The sequence below is a fragment of the Talpa occidentalis genome, unplaced genomic scaffold, assembly GCF_014898055.3.
Source record: "Talpa occidentalis isolate TD23 unplaced genomic scaffold, MPIMG_talOcc4v2.1 talOcc4.4, whole genome shotgun sequence".
In the NCBI taxonomy this organism is placed as follows: domain Eukaryota; kingdom Metazoa; phylum Chordata; class Mammalia; order Eulipotyphla; family Talpidae; genus Talpa; species Talpa occidentalis.
The window spans coordinates 97824762-97843643 of record NW_023604295.1 but is presented as its reverse complement, the minus strand read 5'-3'; the positions used below and the strand labels follow the sequence as shown (position 1 = coordinate 97843643).

General features: G+C 44.3%; 1 protein-coding gene and 1 long non-coding RNA gene across 5 annotated transcripts in view; one reads left to right on the top strand and one right to left on the bottom strand.

Annotated features, from left to right (window-relative positions):
- The window catches only part of NMNAT3 (nicotinamide nucleotide adenylyltransferase 3), a 110947-nt gene that overhangs the window by 60576 nt on the left and 31489 nt on the right, over window positions 1-18882 (bottom strand). Inside the window, exon 1 of one of the 4 annotated variants that reach the window (XM_037525889.2) lies at window positions 7715-7845. The exons of 2 other annotated variants lie outside the window; for them this stretch is intronic. The gene's annotated coding sequence lies outside the window, so the exon portion shown is untranslated. Of the gene's footprint in view, window positions 1-7714; window positions 7846-18882 lie in introns of those variants that run through there. One more of the 4 variants, XM_037525888.2, reaches the window with a different exon arrangement.
- LOC129146764 (uncharacterized) lies at window positions 468-11137 on the top strand. Its single transcript, XR_008553952.1, has 3 exons — window positions 468-692; window positions 7755-7907; window positions 10677-11137. It is a non-coding gene; the product is annotated as an uncharacterized LOC129146764 (long non-coding RNA).

Here is an 18882-nt window from a genome sequence, read left to right as displayed (position 1 = left end):
ATCGACTGAACAATTATTGCTGCTGAAGGACATAACAAGTTGAGAAAGGAGGCACACACCCTCCTTGGAATTTATCATCAAATTGGGGATAAGACAGAGATTCTACCTCTGGCGCCTGCCACCTTTTCAGTTTGCTGCCACCTAAGTTACACTCATTCAGACAGCACTTTATCCGACTCCTCGGAAACAACACACGGCTTCCTTTCTCCTCAATTCTGCAAATGTTCCGACCACCTGCGACACCCTCATCACCCTGCCTTCAAGGTTTTATCCTCCTAGTCTTACCCAACACCCCTTCCTGCACTGTTTATTACTCTCTTCTTTCACTGACCACAGAAACTGTCACCTCTTTTCGTGGTGTTCTTCCCCAATTTAGAAGGTAAATTCCTACAGGGTGGTTTAAATTCATCTTGGTCCCTTCAACTCCTGCACTGTGTTCAGCACAGGGGCTTAGGAAAAGTTGTGTGGATAAGTGACTATTCCTGACCAAGGTTTCTTTTTTTCAGATGGCTATCACTTTTCGGGGTTCTGTCTCAAACAGTCAAGAACTGGGCCTACCAGAGACCTTTCTAGCTTTCCAGAGGCACTTAAGATCCCACCCCAAGATGTGCCATATTTAAGACAGGGAGCTCTGCCTCCAGACTTCACCAAAGCTGTGTGGAACTGAGAAAGGGCCCACTCCATAGTCAGAGGTAAGCTGAAATCCCGCACAAACCAGGTTCTGCCACTGGCTGCTGGCTGGAGCCCAGAGGGGTTTCCAGCCACCACTGAGGCAGTCTGAGGACACAGGGAAGTGCCTTCCAGATGAGCCATCCTTAAAACTGGGAGCTTTGAGTCTGGACCTCACCAAAACTGTGTGGAACTGAGAAAGGGCTATCCCTACACTCAGAGGTGAGCCAAAAAGTATGCACCAGCCAGGCCCCACATCTGGTCTTGAGTTGGAACCAGAAGGGGATCCAGCGATTAGGTGCCAGGGGTGATCCAGCCACTACCAGGGCAGCCTCTGCAGCGCCGGTTCGATCCTGGGCTGCCGGCGAGGGTCCCACATGGCACGACAGATCTCTCCTGCCACGCCCACTGCTCCCCTCAGAGTGTATTTTGTCACTCTGCCTGTTCTGCTCTCTGCTCTGGCTCTGTTGAATTCTCTCACCCTCCTGCGCTTCTGACTATACCCAGTGCTTATATAAATAAATAAATAAATCTTTAAAAAAAATAGACTGAAAGTAAAAGGATGGAAAATGATCCTACAAGCAAATGGACTAAAAAAGAAGGCAGAAACAGCTATACTTGCATCAGTAAAACAGATTTCAAACTCAAAATGGTAAAAAGAGACCCAGATGGTCACTACATTATGATCAAGGGGACGATACATCAAGAAGACATAACACTCATTAACATATACTCACCAAATGAAGGAGCACCAAAATATATCAGACAACTATTATCATCCTGAAAATAGACATCAGAGAAAATACATATGTAGTAGGAGACTTCAACATACCACTATCAATAATGGATAGATCAACGAGACAAAAAGTAAGTAAGGACACTAAAGCTCTAAATAAGGATCTAGACCTCATGGGCTTAACAGACATCTATAGAACACTACACCCAAAAAAATTTGAGTACACATTTTTCTCAAGTGCACACAGATCATTCTCCAGGATCGATCACATACTGGGACATGAGACAAACATCAACAGATACATAAGATTGAAATCATACCAACCCTCTTCTCTGACCATGAAGGCATCAAACTAGAAATAAACCATAAAAAGAAGGTAAGGAACCCTCCCACCTCATGGAGATTGAAACCCACACTACTGGAAGACCACTGGACTAATGAGGAGATTAAAGAAGAAATTAAAAAATACTTTGAGTTGAACGACAAGGAGGACTCCAATTTCTTAAATGTATGGGATGCGGCAAAAGCAGTAATAAGAGGAAAATATAGAGCAATAGAGGCTTATATCAAGAAACAAGAAAGAGCTCAAAGAAACAGCCTAATCTTACATCTCAAAGAACTAGAAAAAGAACAACAAAAAACCCTAAAACCAGTAGAAGAAAGGAAATAATAAAAATCAAGGCAGAAATAAATGACTCCAAGGCCATTGCTCTCCCTGGAGACCTGGAGGTCACCAGCTGCCACTTTGTCAGGCTAGATGCCAGTGAACACTTCCAAATTCCCCTTCTAGGGTCCACCATGGTCCTTCAAAGATGTGGCAATGCATGTTTTCAGACACTATCCAGAACATCTCTGACAAGGCTCCGCCTTCCAGCTACGCACAACAGCTGTTTATTAATGTCTACTGGTCAGGACCTCTACTGGGCACTGGAGGTACAATGGAAGGTAAGCAGATGTGACCCATCCTCATGGTCTTTTAGTCATCTATGGGAAGGACAATTAAACATGCAACATGCACTAGGTTGAGGGCTCATGGCCATAATGCCTCAATTTGAATGGCTGGATAATGGTCCCCCAAATGTCTAATTCCTTATCTCAGAACCTGTGAACATGTTATGTTACATGGTGAAAAGGACTTTGCTGATGTGACTTAACTAAGGCTCTTGAAATGGGGAGGACATCCTGGATGAAAGAGGCGGGTCCAATTTAATCATGAGGATCTTAAGAAGCAGGTGAGGGGCCTCCCTGGTGGGGCAACGGATTGAGCATAGCGCTGTGAAGCTGTCCGCAGACTCTGCATGAGGGTTCGATCCTGCCTGGCCAAGGAGAAACCCACACGGCGATCAGACCTCTCCTGTCTTGCCCACTGCTCCCCTCAGCAGTGTCCTTGGTCCATCTGCCTGTTCTACTCCCCGCTGTTTCTGGTGAATTCTCTCACCCTCCCATGCCTCTGACTGTATCCCAGTTTTTGTATAAATTAAAAAAAAAAAAAAGATAAAAAAAAAAAGAAGCAGGTGAGATGTTCAGATAGAAAATGATGGAAGGATCAAAGCAGCAATCAGAGAAAAGATGCTACACTGCTGGCTTAGAAGGCGGAGGAAGAGGCCACACACCCAGCAGTGCCAGTGGCAGCTAAAACTGAAACCAGCAAAGTACAAGATTCTACCCTAAAACCTCCAGAGGAAATTCTGCCCTGCTTGATTTCAGATTTGTGACCCCAGAACTGCAAGAAAAGAAAACCATGTTGATTTAAGCCAACAGCTTTGGTGATTTGTTACCACAATCATAGGATGAACACACTCACCTATTTAAGGGTAGGCCTTTCAAAGTGACCCTCAAGCTGGGACAGAAAAGATGAAACAATTGAGCGGGTAAGGAGAATAATGATGGGCGTGTTGGGCACAGGGACCAACATTTCAAAGATCCAGAAACCAGCACCTCAGGAGGGTCAAGAGCTGCAAGCAGGTCAATGCAGCTGTGTGTGAGCATGAACCGATGGGTGATGCAAGGTGAAGGGTCTGCAGGCCACCGAGGGGTCTGTGCAACCTGGATTTTACCCTATGAGCAATGTGGAGCCCGCAGAGAATTTTGAACAGGGGTGTGACTTCCTCGTATTTTTCTTTTGGAGAGCTCTCACGTGCTCCTAGAGAACTGTTTCAGGAAGTCCAGGGATGGCTTCACTGGCTGCCACACAGCCCCTCTGCCTACTGAGGTCGGTCACTCGCTGACTTTCCAGAAGATGGCCTTTCTTGTTGCCTATACTTCACCTCAATTACTGGCAAATGTGAAGCTGGCCAAGCCCCTTATGTACTAAATTCTAACACAGCGAGCGCCCCTCGGCCCATTTGTCACAGGCCGTTGCAGAGACATAGAAAGGAAAGGCAAGCAGGAAGGTTAAGCACCGTCACTGCAGATGTAATGTGCTAATGCTCATCTCTGGGGAGGCAGTCAATTTACCTTTCCCGTGGTGAGGGCATCTAACGGGACTGGGGCCTGGAAAGTGGCTGCAAACACCTCTGTTTATTAGAGACATAAAGCAGATGGCTTCAGGCAGAATGGAAATGGATTCTACAAACATCTTTCATTACATAGACCTCTTGACCGGACTCCTCATCTTAAAGAAAACAAGAGGCGCGGTTTGTATTTGTGGGGTTGATGAGCACATTTTTCAGGACCCAGAGAAATCATTTCCATCTGTGAGAGTGTGTCAACTTCTCCAGGGCAATCAACCTTCATGCGAACTCTGGCACTTTTTCTTTCTAAGTTTGTGGGATTCACCAGCGTTGCTATGCGCCCACAGTGCCGCTAAGCACAAAAGCAAAGCAAGTCTCCTTTGTCGGCGTGAGGATATTTCACCAGCCACCCCTTGGAGGAAACAAACATGCCAATTAAGCACTTGCACTAATTATGAGACTCTCAGGAAAGCAGGCAGCCCTGGCTTGCTCCAGTTTTGAGAATTTTCAAAAGGGTTGAAGGACAAAGAATGGGAAGATCTCTTGCAACTCCACACTCAGGAGTTGAGTGGGACTAACTTCAATTGCTGCAGGAAGTGGAGTTGAGGATGAGTTACTGGGTTTCTTGAATGACAGGCTGGGTGCTGTGCTAAAAACTTCGTACACACTGACACAGATTCTTTCAACATGTCTGGAAGGGAACGGTTTGCATTTGCATGTGCATTTTGGTGAGGAGCCCAATCACCTTCCCCTGGGCCTCAGTGAGCCACACGGAAAATGGAGATAATCACATGGATCTCCTAGGGCAGTCACCAGGATTACTGGAGTTGAGCCACCTCATATAGTACGTGGCCCATAGAGACTTCTCCAGAAACATTAGCTCCTTTCTCTATTGTCTCATTATATTTAAGGCAGAATTCACCATTCCCACATCTGCTTCCACATGCTTGTTCATCTTGTTTGAAAAAGGCCCACCCTGTTTATAGTCACCCATGGTCAAAACCTGGCAGCCCTTAGGAACATTGCACAGGAAGAGAGCTCTGAGGAGGCCTCCCCCGTGTTGCTGCTGTCGTCTTCCTTCTCAGCCCCAACCTTCACAACTTAGCACGAAGCATCACTTGTACTTGGTATTAAGAGTTGATAATGGGACACAGAAGAATGGGTAGTTCAGTATCATTATGAAAGAAATTATATATATATATATATATATATTTTTTTTTTTTTTTGTGGGACCCTCGCCGGCGGCCGGGGAACGAGCCAGCGCTGAAGAGGCTGGGGGCAGCCTCACAGCCCAGTGCTCAACCGCTGCACCACCAGGGGAGGCCCAAGAAATAATATATTTTTATAATGAAAGATAAATATGCTCCAAATTTCAGTGAACTTGCCAACTTGGACTTAAGAAGGTAGACAGGGAGGTAGGAGGTGAAAAGTACCTGGGTCTGCGTGAGAGGTGCTGATAATGAAAAGCACAACTTAACCAGCTACTGCACCCATGCCTTAGAGGTACAGGGATAAATAAAATCTGGTCCTTAACCCACAGGAGATTACAGTCTAGTAGGAAGAACACTGAGGATCTCAAGTAGGGAAGAATCTGTTGGTAACCTCCCAATACCCACTCTCCCTTGCTCTGTAGTAACAGAATCCCTGTCTTTACCTGGACATATTGCTACATTCCCCAGTCTCTGCAGCAATGAGAGGTCATGTGATAAAGAACTAGCCAGTGATTTATGAACAGAGAAGTTGGGTGATACTTCCAGGAATTCTCCTTAAAAAAGAAAGGCATGGCTTTCTCCCCCTTTCCATTTCTGCTGTCTAGAACGTGATGGCTGAAGCATGTCAGCTATATTGGAACAATTCCAGCTTTGACAGAGAATAAGCCAAGAGAAAGTTTAGATGCTGATGACACTGAAGTTGCCATGTCAGTCCTGGATGGTCAAACTCCAGGTTCCATTTTCGTGGGGCAGAAATAACCTTCTAAGCCACCATTGCTTTCTATTTTTCTCTAATATGCAGCTAAACCTAATTCTGATATAATAATAACTAATGAATACTTATTAAGTTATTATCTAAGGAAATGAAACTGTGTGAACTTTTAGGAGTTTCTATTGCCTCAGTTAAACTTACTTTGTATGCAGAAACTCAATGGATATTGTTTGAAAGGGAAAATATACCTGGGGGGGGGAAAACTTCTACCATAACTTAATTTTTTATATGAATTTTTCATGGGAGGTAAAATCCTTACTCAGGACTCTGGAAGGCTGAAACGCGTAAGAGTGAGTCTACTTTTCTGTAGATCACAAAAACCTGACTCTGTCCTATCTCTCTCCCCAAAAACAGATTCATTATGGTGTGCTGTTGCACTCGGCTCAAGTGGGCATTTGCCATATGGCTTGGCAGTTTAATGATTTTCTGATACTTGACAAAAATGAAGCACAATCATTTTGCAAGGAGTTTGTGTTCCTAGATGGGTCTTTTCCAAATAACAGCTGTGCCTCAAAATTGAGTTACTCAATTTGCAATTTGTGGACACAATACTCAAACATTTACAAGTGAGCAAAACCTCAAATCACTTGGGCTATTTCCAGGCTTCAGAGTTTATGAAGTTTTTAGCAACGTTATGAGTGTGCAGCTGTCAATAAGCTCAAGCCAACAACTCTGAACCACCAGACCCGGCAGGCAGCAGTGATGTCCTACTTAGCATCAGGCCACGTGGAGCCAGATCATACACCCTTGGGAGAAGGAACATGAGGGAGGGAAATAAGCCTCACTCTAAAGCTCTCAGACTAAACCCCTATGCTTTCCTATCCACTATCTACTGCATTTGTGTATACCTGATACCCAAATCTCAGCTCCAGACCTGATTTCGCCTCTGGGCCCCGACAGGCCTAGGGATGATTACCTGGTTTGTTAACGGAAGCACTGGCTTGTTTACATGGATACAATGTTAACTAGTACATTAGTTAACAGATATGGATACAATGTCAACTAGTACGTCCCAGCTCAGTGACCTTCAGTGTTATCAGTTAAGAGATATCAGACAAGATTAATAAACAACCCTCAAATCTTAATAATTTCAAACAGTAAAGTTTTATTACTTCATGTTTGTTACACCCATAAGCAAAACCTGCCAGTTAGTTATGATGTCGCCTTATTGTTCCTCATGCGTTCCTTTCCCCCGCTCCATAGTGACCCTCCAAATATGGTCAATATTCCTTATATAAGGTCTCCACTTTCCACCATGACTAAGATCACTCTACTACAGGAATTCATTACCTGCTAGTACCAATTAAGATTTAAAAAAATTGCAAACAAGAGAAATAAGCCCTGTTTATCTCATTTCTTCTTTCCCACAAGCGAAGGTAAAATAGTGAAGGAGCTTGGTATTATGAGAAGTCCACCAGGTCATCACACAGAATAAAGGAATTGAGGAACCTGAGATCTCAGCGTGGATACGGGACAGGACGGTGCCACTTTCTTGGCTGGGAAGGGCCCAGCAGAGCTCACACCAGGGAACAATGCTGCTCCTAGAGAGGGTCAGGGAATGTGGCTGGACAGCCTGGCCTACCCCTGTGATGGCCTCCACACCTAGGAAAGTGAGGGGAACTCTGGAGCACCTCCCCGCCACCAATTTGGCTCTAATCAATCTCTTCTCTGTATGTTAAACAAATTAACCCATCCTAATGTTTGTGTTCAATCACTCCAACTAATGTCATAAACTTTTGGGTTTTTATATAAGCCCTATATAAAGTCCTAGCCTTTATACCAACCCAATGATATAGTCTTTAGTAATTTTCTCTCCACTGGCTTTTATCTGCCAGGCCACATCTGGTATCAGGACTTTGGAGATTTGTCTTACTTTATGTCTCCTATCTCCTGACCTTCTGTGTTCCCTACAGGTGCTCCACATCCTCACCAAGTGGATGCCACGTGCCATCTCTCTGTGTCTTCCAAGTTCCTGCTCCTCGAGCCTCATTTGTGACATTTCCTAGAATTAGAATGTTCTCTACCATACACACTCTCCCATGGAACTTCCTCTGGCAGGCCTAGAGGTCAGTGTTCCCTCTTCGGGTCTCTTAAAGGTGACACTGTGTGTATTGTTGGGCATTTTTCCTGTCTAGCAGCTGTAAATTCTTGGGGCATCCCATGTAAACCCCATAGGATCTAATGCAGATTGGAAGTCCAAATTCAGGAACGTCCACCTCATCCATTGAGGGTCAAGGTAAAAGTGAAAAGTAAATCTAAATGAGAACCCGAGAGCTCTGGACACTTTACTCATGGTGAGGCTGAACTAGGCAGAGGCAGCTAGAGGGGAAATACCTGCCCAGTCAAGAGAAGCGCCCCACACCTGTCTGCCTGCCTATCCCCCTTCTTGTTTCCAACACCTGACATTTTTAGTCTGCCTGGTTTGCTCTACCCCATGTGAGTTTCTGTCTCCCAGTCTGAGGTATCAGTTCCCTTCTGGACTTGATTTTTTTTTTAAAGATTTACTTATTTATGCATACAAGAACTAGGTGTACAGGCCAGAGATATGGGAGGGGGCGCGGTGAGATGATTCATCAGTGACAGAGTGGGGAACAGAACAGGCAGTGAAATACACTGCTGAAGGGAGCAGCGGGAGAGACAGGAGAGGTCTACTGCGCCATGTGGGTAGCTCCCTGGCTGGCCGGGAATCGAACTTATGCTGCCAAGGCTGCGGACACCTTCATAGTGTGTTGCTTAACCCTTTGTGCCACCAGGGAGGCCCTGAACTTGAATTTTGCTTTGACCCCATGAACTGTGACTGCTGCCTTAGCTGGCTTCCACCCAGGATCCTGATTCTCATTTAAATCCTCTGTTTTCTCCCTGCCTCTGCCATGCCTGATCCAGGTCCATGCTCAGAGCCCCATCTCCTGTTCAGTAATGGACAATGAGTTACATTTAGTGCTGGGAGAGCAGCTCCACACCCTCCACAGCCCTGGAGGGCTGCCCTGTATAACAGCCAAATGCAGAACTGTTCCTAAAGATGGCAGGGGATGGCCCCATGGCCCTCCTAGTGCCCAAAGCACAAAACAGGCCCCATCTGGGTTCTTCCCTCTCCCTTACCTCAACAACCTGTCAGTTCCACCTCTGTAATACCTTTATTCTCCAACCCACTTTCAAACTCCATGGTCATTGCCTTAGAATGGGGCTCATTATTTCGCAATTGTACCCGAGTGCACTAGTAACCTGTTTCCTGTCTCCAGAATCACCTATTCTGATTCATCCTCTGCACAGCTGCCCAAAGGATCATTTAACATATACATCTGATTCTCTACTTAATCCCCTGCTACCCAGAGATTTTCTGGATAATGGTGAAACTCCTTAGCATGGCATCCATGGTCCCTTGTAATCATGACCTTTTCACCAGCCTCATCACTTACCCTCCAACCCCTGCCACATGCCTGTTCCATCAAATTGCTTTCCATTCCATCCCAAATGCTATGCTCATTCTCATCCTTTTATGCTAAGCTAATGATTACTCCTGCTTCAGCTGTCACTCAGCATCAACTCCCCCAGGAAACTTCTGAATGCTTGTTCTTCTGAGTTGGGGGTTCTCTCCTCTATGCTTCCACATCTCCTTGCAACTTTATTCTATCCAATCCCACCCAATTTAACTTTCTGTCCACTGTCGTCTTCCCAACTGGAAAGCCAGTTCCTTAAGGGCAAAGGAAGCATTTTATTCTTTCTACCCCCAGCTCTAAGCATAGGGTCTTGCTCAAAGTAGACACAAAATATGTGTATGGAATTTTCAAACTGAGTGTAAGGGTGAGTTCAAGACAAGGACAACGTCAGGAGGCAATTCTCTATGGGAGTGCATATTAGACAGTGCCTGTCTGATAAGCGAGGCATTGACTGCTTATCATTCTGAACAACTTTTCAAGATATATGTAGAAGAAAGTGCAGCCTTGGAAGATAGAGATATTGTTTCTTTACAGGGCAAAGGTAGGCAGAGTTACTGTCTACTTAATAAAGATAATGCTTCTCTTAGGAGCAGAGGGCAGGCTTGTTTATTGCCCATTACAAAATATTTGGGTTCCCTCCACACAGGTTCCTTCTCCTCCAGTACAATCTACCACATGTGTAGGTATTACCTGACCCTCTTCACCTCATCTTGTGGGAATTGTTGCTCAGGAAGTGGCATAATAAAATGCTGACATCTTGTTATTTCTATTGCTGTGAGCAATAAAGTCCTTTGTCACTGATGCAGGAGGCTCATGTTTTCTGCCAGCATCCACAGAACTGTGACAGGCTAACTTGCTAGCTTGTGAGTAGAGTAAAATCTTAGACTCTTATAGTTTTTGACAGACTTTAGCAATTATGATTGCTCCTGACCCAGATAATTTCACAGAGGGAGAAACAATTGATAAAGATTTTGAGAAGGTATTAGAGACCATGAGGTCCTAAGCACACTCTTCCACAATACAGTTCTTTTATTTTTATTGGAAGAAGCTCAGATAAAAGTGACTGTCTATATAACTGCAGTCCAGCTGTTCTCGCATGGAAATGCTGTCATCTAGAACCCCCATTCTCTTATTAGGATAGTGCATAGGTGAGTCTGAGTTAGGGATGAGGATTCAGGGGAGAAAAGGGCAGACTGCCTGAGGTTATACTTGCATGAGGAACCAGGCAATCCTCTGGTGGAAATCATGATGTGTGTGTGTGGGGGGGGAGTGGATTCCACTTAATAGATTGAAGTTAAGCATAAGGGGTTAGTGGCTCAGTGCCTGCTTGTGAGACCTCTGCTGTGCATGTGTGTAGAAACACACAGCAGACCAGACAGGCTACTTTCTGATTTTCAGGAATGAAGATTCTACCAAAGGAGAAGGAAAACTTGCTGACCCTAGGCTATCCACCTGGTTCCTAAGATTGCAGCCCCCCTTTGGAACTGAAGATTAGGACTAGCCCTAAAATCAAACATAACAATTCTAACCAAGAAGGCAACTTTATTTAGCATGCATGTTTATTTACTTACTAAAAAAAGAAGAAAGTGTCACTTCTATCAAGTTCCTCCAGGCAACAGGATGCTATCTGGTTCTTCATTAAGGTGGAGGAGACCAAGGGAGGCACAATGAACCACAGCAGGGGAGAAGCAGCGAGAATCTTGGTGCACAAGAATAGGCGTTCACTTGAGAATTTCACTGGGCACAATATAACCAAATTAAGAGCAATCCTTTCCCCTCTCATATAATATAATCTCCTCCAGAATTAAAAGCCAACCATCTCATCTTCCCTTCTTTATTGAGCTGTAAGTGGACTGCCACGGTCATGAGCAGATAACTGCAAATCAGGGCAGTGATCTATGAAGTCAGAACAGACCTGAGCCAGGTTTGGGGTTCTGATTAATTAAAATTTGTAACTGAATTCATTCAATATATAATTTAATGGTCGGAGTAATCACTAAAGGGTCAGTGGAAATTGGGTCCAAAAGGTGGGCTGTTCACAGAAACAACTGCAGTCCCTGTGATTCTTAAACAGACAAGGCTTGTTTTGTTTCTTCCTTCAGTTACTGCTTTAGAGTCCATGAGTATGGTTGGCAGAACATGTTCTGTCCGAGTCTCCATGAAAATCCACACATAGGCGGGCCTCCCTGGTGGTGCAAGGGGTTAAACACAGCACTGTGAAGCTATCCACAACCTCTGCAGCATGAGATTGATCCCCGGCCGGCCAGAGAGCTACTCACATGGTGTACCAGACCTCTCCTGTCTTGCCCGCTGCTCCCTTCAGTAGTGTATTTCAGTCAGCCTGCCTGTTCTGTTCTCCACTTTGTCTCTGGTGAATACTCTCATCCCCCACACCTCTGGCCTATACTCCAGTTCTTGTATGCATAAATAAATACATCTTTTTTAAAAAAAAAGAAAATCCAAGCATCAGCTAACATTCTTGTGCATAGACACACTCTCAACAGGAAAGAACACAGGCATTTCTTTAGGCATTGACTGAGGTCGCCTGTGCTGTGCTTGGTAAGCTGGTAAAGTTGGCATTTATAAGTTCTGAATCCTTGAGAAATCCTTTTATAAAAAGAGGACAGGGCCTCCCTGGTGGCCTAGGGATTAAGCCACAGCACTATCACCGCTATGGCCTGAGTTTGATCCTCAGCTAGGGAGCTAACCCACACATGGTGCAGCAGACCTCTCCTGTCTCACCTGCTACTCCCCTCAGCAGTGTATTTCAGTAAATCCGCCTGTTCTGTTCCCCATTTTGTCTCTGGTGAACTCCCTTCCCCCCTGCATCTCTGGCCTACATCCCAGTTCTTCTACACACACATAAATAAAATGCATTAAAAAAAACCCACAAACATTAAAAACAGGATAACCTAATGCTAGTCCATGAGAGTGCAATGATAAACTAAAAGACACATGAGCATTCCACCTTCCATTCAGCTTTAAGAGAAGGAAGTAGGTGTCCTTCACTGAGTCAGGGAACAGGACTCATGGGTGCCAACCACTATCGAGGGCAGAGCCTACCTACCTGGTTCCTGCAAGAGCCGGTTAAATGGGTCAGTTTAACTGAGGGCATCCAGCCCTGAACAGGACAGAATCAGGGATTTAATAGAACCAGTGTTCTGGTCAGCTCAGGTCTGGGTTGGAGCAGTCTAAGAAGCCAGGCATATCTACCAACAAGTCATACACAATACTCCAGGAGGCCTATGTTAGGCTTCACCCCACAAAGTCAGGCCTTGTTGACTTTATTATAGATGAATTAAAAAGAAAAACAGCAAAGAGGTTAATTTCTTTCTACGATTTCTGAAGAACTAATGTATTTCTGGTACTCTGGCTTATGGCTTTTTTTTTACAGGTCATTGTGATACATGTTGATATATAAATGTATATATACATGTGTATACAGTTACATAGTGTACACATACTTGTGTATATGTGTATACATATGTGTGCATATACTTGTGCATTTATACATGGGATATATAAGTGTGCTTGCTGCAGGCACAGAGTTCCTGGGACCTGGAGGAGAGAGGCTTCCAGAGGTCCAGGTCCTTGCTCCAGGGAACCAGGCAGATCCCAGGGCCTCAAGATCAATAGGTAGAGCTAGAATCCAGTCAGGCCAGAGGAACTAAAGACACTGCATACACAGAAGTTGAGGCAAAGCCAGATGCAGACATCTGGAGGTATCACTTCCAAAATTAAGACATAACGTTTTAAGCCACAGACCTCTAGTTCGTATGAATTCTCCCACATATGCTTGAGTCATGAAATGAAGTAAATAATTTAATATAAAGTAAACAGTGGCAAAAATGAGATGATTTACGTTCTTGGTCTCCATGAGTGGATGTTCTGGGGGCCGAGTTTTCTGGCAGAGGGGGCTGTGCTTGTCTTTCCTACAGCACAGCGACTCCCCTTTCTCCTTGCTAACTAACGCTGATCTTGTTCAACTCTGGGGATGAGGTGTACAGATCCAGCTAGAAGCCACAGCCCCTTACCCAGCATGGTGAGGATCATGAATGGTCAGGCAAGGGCACGAGACCTGGTTCTGGCTGGTGAAATGTAAGAGGAAGTGCCTCTGGGAGGGATTATCCCACCCTATGAATGAGCAGTGATAAGAAGGTGTTTTTTCTGTCCTTCTGTTCTGGACACTGTGGTGCAGAGGGGTGACACTTCATGGTCTGGGGCCATGAGGAAAAGAGCTAGAGAACTGCAGAAGTGAAGGGTGACCTGGAACTTGGTCTCATTAAATCCCTTCATTAGCTTTGTGCTACACTTATCTCTAGACTATCATGTGAGTTGCTAAAATATCTTCATTGCTGCAACTACTGCAGTGGGGTATTTGGTTGTCAGCTACTCAGTTCAAAGCAGCCATACGGATATACCTCAGGAAGCCTTGGTTTTTGCCTTCCCCTCACAGGGTGCTCACTTCCATGGCAAAGTCTCAGTGCAGCGTGTAAAGATACCACATGGTGTGGCCACTAAAGACAAGACAGCTGCTTCATCTGTGCTGCAGGTGAAGAGAGACTGTGCCTGTGCCTGGGGAAACCTTCTGCGGACATAGGACATAGGACTAGTGAGGAAAGGCATGTTCAACGCAGTGTGAAGTGGCACTGGGAAGTTTCCAGGGATTATTTTGAACAAACATAATTTTAGTTGATACAGTGACCTCAGAACCTAGCCTCAGGAAAGGCTGCCTTCTCAGCCTCTTAGCAGATCTCTCTCAACTGTGCAACCCCTCCACAGAACTGAAGGGGCCTTTCTGAGGTCCTGCTGCATCTCGGGGGACCATCTGCACTCCTGCAACAAAGCTTCCCGAGGAGAGCTGCCTTCACTGCTGTCCCCTTGCTCCAGCTCCCTGCAGGCAGACACAGCTATGCACTGGCTCCCGCATACCTGAGCCTGTGGTCTAACACCATCAGATGACTCAGGAAGCCAGAATACTGCATTGCTGTGCTTTGCTCCTGCTGGTCCTTCTGCCTCCAATGCCTTTCTACCTGCTAAACTTGCTTTATCAGAGTAACCATAAAAGGTCTCTTTAACAACCACAACAAAAACAAGTCATCTGATTAAAAATAAGCAAAGGACTTGAATAGACATTTCTCCAAAGACATACAAAGGACCAACAGCATATTAAAGGATATTCAACATCACTAATCACTAGGGAAATGCACATCAAAACATTACTAGAGACCACCTTCTCTACATTATGAGGCTAGTAAAAAAGTGTTACTGAGGATCTGCTGAAATTGCAACCCTGTGTACTATTGGTGGGAATGTAAAATGGTTGCAGCTGTTGTGGAAAACAATATTGTAACTCTTCCAAAGATTAAAAATACAATTACAATATGATCTAGCAATTCACTTCTGAGTATATACCCAAAAGAACTGAAATAAGTGACATGAACAGATATTTGTACATAAATGTTCAAGGCCTGTTCACAGTAGCCAAAATAATGGAAGCAACCCAAGTGTCACAGAAAGAAGAACGGGTAAACAAAATTTGTATATATACACATAAAAGTACACATACATGCATACATAACAATATGTAAAATTTATATACACATGGATACCTATACATACTCATATACTCTCACCTACAATAAAATATTACTCAGCCTTTGAAAGGAAGAGAATTCTGACATACATTAAAACATGGATAAATCTCTGGACATTATGATAAGTGAAACAAGTCAGGCCCTAAACACAAATATTGGATCACCACATATGTGTTTGACTACTACCTAGAGTAGCCAAATTCATAGAGACAGAAAGCAGAATGGTGGTTGCAGAGGCTGGAGGGAGGAGGAAATGGGGAATTACTGTGGAGTATAATTTCATTTTTGCCAGATGGCAGTTTTTGGTGATGGTTATACAGAATGTGAATGTACTTGACACTATCGAACTGCATATCTAAAAATGGTTAAGATGTTAAATTTTATGTTGTGTGCATTTCATGACAATTTAAAAATTAAAAGGTGGAGACCTTTGCTAAGGCTTTTCTGATGCCAGACCCTGACTGTACTGTATTACTCACCAACCCTTGCCTTGATTCCTTGTTTTCAGGATTTTTTTGAGACCTACCCAGTTGCCTAAACCAAGAGAATCACATAGAAATTAAATTACATCAAATTGAGAAGCTTCTGCCCATGAGACAGATTCAGAGTTGCACAGAGGAGGTTCCTTGCTTTCCTCCTGAGAGGGTCACCTGTCAGTTAACCAGAGGGAAACCCAGAGAATCCTATGGCTTGGTGTGAAACTGGAACAACCCTTGGACGTCAGAGATCAACACAGACTGCAACAGAGAAGCGATAAAAGAGAGTCATACTTCACTGAACAGGTTGGGTGGAAAGAAATGGGTTGGGTGGGTTGTCTGCTCAGCTAGAGGCCCACGGATGAGAGAACTAAAAGGTGTAGAGGCAAACATACATGACCCAGGGAAACACATGAGGAGGAGCTGGAGGACTCCACCCACTAGAGGTCCACTAGACTGGACCTCTAGTAAGGAGATCAGAAGTTTCTGTATTGCACACCCCTCCTCTACCCTGCGGGACTGCCAATGACCTCAGAAAGCTTGCTGGTGGCACCCACACTAAAAATCTCAGAACTGGAAACTCAGAGAGGAGGGTTATCAGTGGTGCCTAACACAAGCAAGGCCCTCTTCCACCCAGAGCACATCAGCACAGCAGCTGGATGCCTCCAGGCCCTCCCACCCTCTGACACAGCCACTGCAAGATCAGATATCAGGACCTATAGAAGGCAGCCAAGGACTAAAGTCAAACAAAACCATAGCACCATCTACTGAGAAAGTAAAAGTAGTTTTACTCTCTAAGTTACTGTTACAGGGGCTTAAAAAATAGGGAAATCTAAAGCAGCAAAATGGACAGACAAAAATATAATTCATGGCACCTTAAGACCTCAAGGAAATATTACATAACAAAGAATCCAACCACAACACATAGAAGATTTTATCTCCCTGTCAGATAGAGAGATCAAAATTTCTATAATACAGAAAATAAATGGAAGAAAATGGGGAAAAGCAAGCCAAAGTGATAGAAGAGGTCTCAGAAAAGCTCATCAAAGAGATACAACAAAATTCAGAAAAACAAGTTCATGGCCTGAGAAATATTATTAATGAAATGAATAAACTGAAAGTAGAAATTAAAATAAAACAAGGAAGAAAAACCAGTAAGGTAGAAGACAAGGGATCCAACTCGGGAGGCTGGTGAAGCTAGTCTGAGCTGAACAGGCTGGACAGCAATGGTCCCAGGCAGGACAGGAAAATGTAGGCCTCTGAGGAAAAGGGTGAATGCTAGAGAGGGTGGGTAAACAGGGGTTATAGTGAAAGCTTTTCTTTTTCAAGTAAAACAAACAAAAAATTCTAAGTTAAACACAAACTTATATAACATAATCCAAATTAGAATGGGACATAATTTTTAAGCTCGTGATGGAATATGAGAAAAGAAATTTATTTATTTATGCATACAAGAATTGGGGTACAGGCCAGAGATGTGGGTGGTGAGACGACTCACCAGAGAGACTGGGGAGCAGAACAGGCAGATCCACTGAAATACATTGCTGAGGGGAGCAGTGGGAAAGACAGGAGAGGTCTGCTGTGCCATGTGGGTTGCTCCCTGGCAGGCCGGGGATGGAACTTGTGCTGCAGTGTCTGCCAACAGTTTGATAGTGCTGTCTTTAAACCCTTTGCCTCCAGGGAGGCCCTGAGAATTACGATTTGACCCTGGCATTACGATTTACCTATGAGAAGTCCAGGACTGATTGACCTTCAGTGAGCCTTTATGTAGTCATCATGATTTGTATCCTATTTAGTGGTGTCCAATTTCTAGAGTCAATCCAGTAAAAAAGCACAGAAGGCTTAATTGTGATTACCGAGTAGAAAGATTTAAAAAAAGTTATTATAATAAAGTAAAAATCAAAATCAATAGGCAACTATAAACCAGAGATATTCTGCGGGGAGGGGGAAGTGGGGAGAAGGGAATAGGATCAAAATGGATGGGAAGAGCCAAGGGACTATAGTGATGGTGCGTGGCGAATTGGTGGTGGGCATTTCACAAGGGATTATAACTGAGATGAGAAAGCATACATTGTAAAAAAAAAAATGAAGAACGATGTAAAAAATATATAAAAGGGCTTCTCTGGTAGCGCAGGGGGTTGAGCACCGCACTGTGAAGCTGTACGCAGCCTCTGCAGTGTGGATTCAATCCCGGCCGGCTGGCGAGGGTCCTGCATGGCGAAGCAGACCTCTCCTGTCTCTCCCACTGCTCCCCTCAGCAGTGTATTTCGTCAGTCTACGTGTTCTGCTCCCCTCTCTGTCTCTGGTGAATCCTCTCACCCTCCCGTGCATCTGGCCTGTACGCCGGTTCTTGTATAAAAATAAATAAATCTTAAAAAAAATTCAAAAAATATATAAAAATATAAAGTTATTAAAAATTAAAAAAAAATAAAGATAATGTTAACACCCGTGGCAATGTAAGAATGCAGCTACAGAAGGGAAGTGGTTGGGGGAAAAAAAGATGACAAGGGAAGGAGCAGAGATATTTTCCTTCTCATGGAAAGTCTAGCTATGAATTAACTTTTCTGAACAAGACAGAGAAATTTGGGCCTCCCTGGTGGCGCAGTGGTTGAGCGCTGGGCTGCGAAGCTGCCCGCAGCCTCTGCAGCTGACCAGCAAGGGTCCCACATGGCGCGCAGACCTCTCCTGCCGCGCCCGCTGCTCCCCTCAGCTGTGTATTTCGTCAGTCTGTCTGTTCTGCTCCCCGCTCTGACTCTGGTGAATTCTCTCACCCTCCCGCGCTTCTGACTGTACCCAGTGCTTGCAAAAATAAATAAATCAATCAAAAAAAAAAAAAAAAAGAGAGAGAGAGAGAGAGAAATTCGATGGCAAGTAACAGGTAAGAGGAAATTAGTGTTTTAAACAAGACAGAGAAATTCGATGGCAAGTAAGAGGTAAGAGGAAATTAGTGTTTTAAACAAGACAGCACAAACTTCTCCCCCAAAAGGAAACAGGAGGGTAGGCAGCGCAGTGATAGTGCCCTGCTCTGGTGTCATCAGTTCCCAAGGATCCCTTCAGATCTGTCACTCTTAGAACATGCCTCAAGATTGTCTCCTGGTCACTTAATAGCTGTGGCAGCTCTAATCATTATATCTGTGTTCCAAATAAGGAGGAGGGAGAGAGGAGAAGGGGCAAAAGAAGCCAGTCTTGTGAGCCAGCTCCCTTACAAAAAGCTTTTCTGAAGCCCAAACCACCAATTGCTTCTTGAATCTCATTGGCCAGAACACAGTGACATGATCAACTGGATCACAAGGAAAATGGAAAAGTGCAGCTTTTTAAGACAGTACATTGTTGCTCTCAAGAAAACTGCATTTGTTTGTAAGGAAGGAGGGATGAGATACTGTGTAAGCAAAAACTGTGACTAAAGAGAAGTATATTATTTAAAGTAAAAAGATAAGCAATAGAACTATCAAAAATGGGAGGAATGCAGGATGGCTGATCTCAAGTTCAAGGCTAAGGAGATAAGAGATCAAGGTTGGATATCAAGGTTCA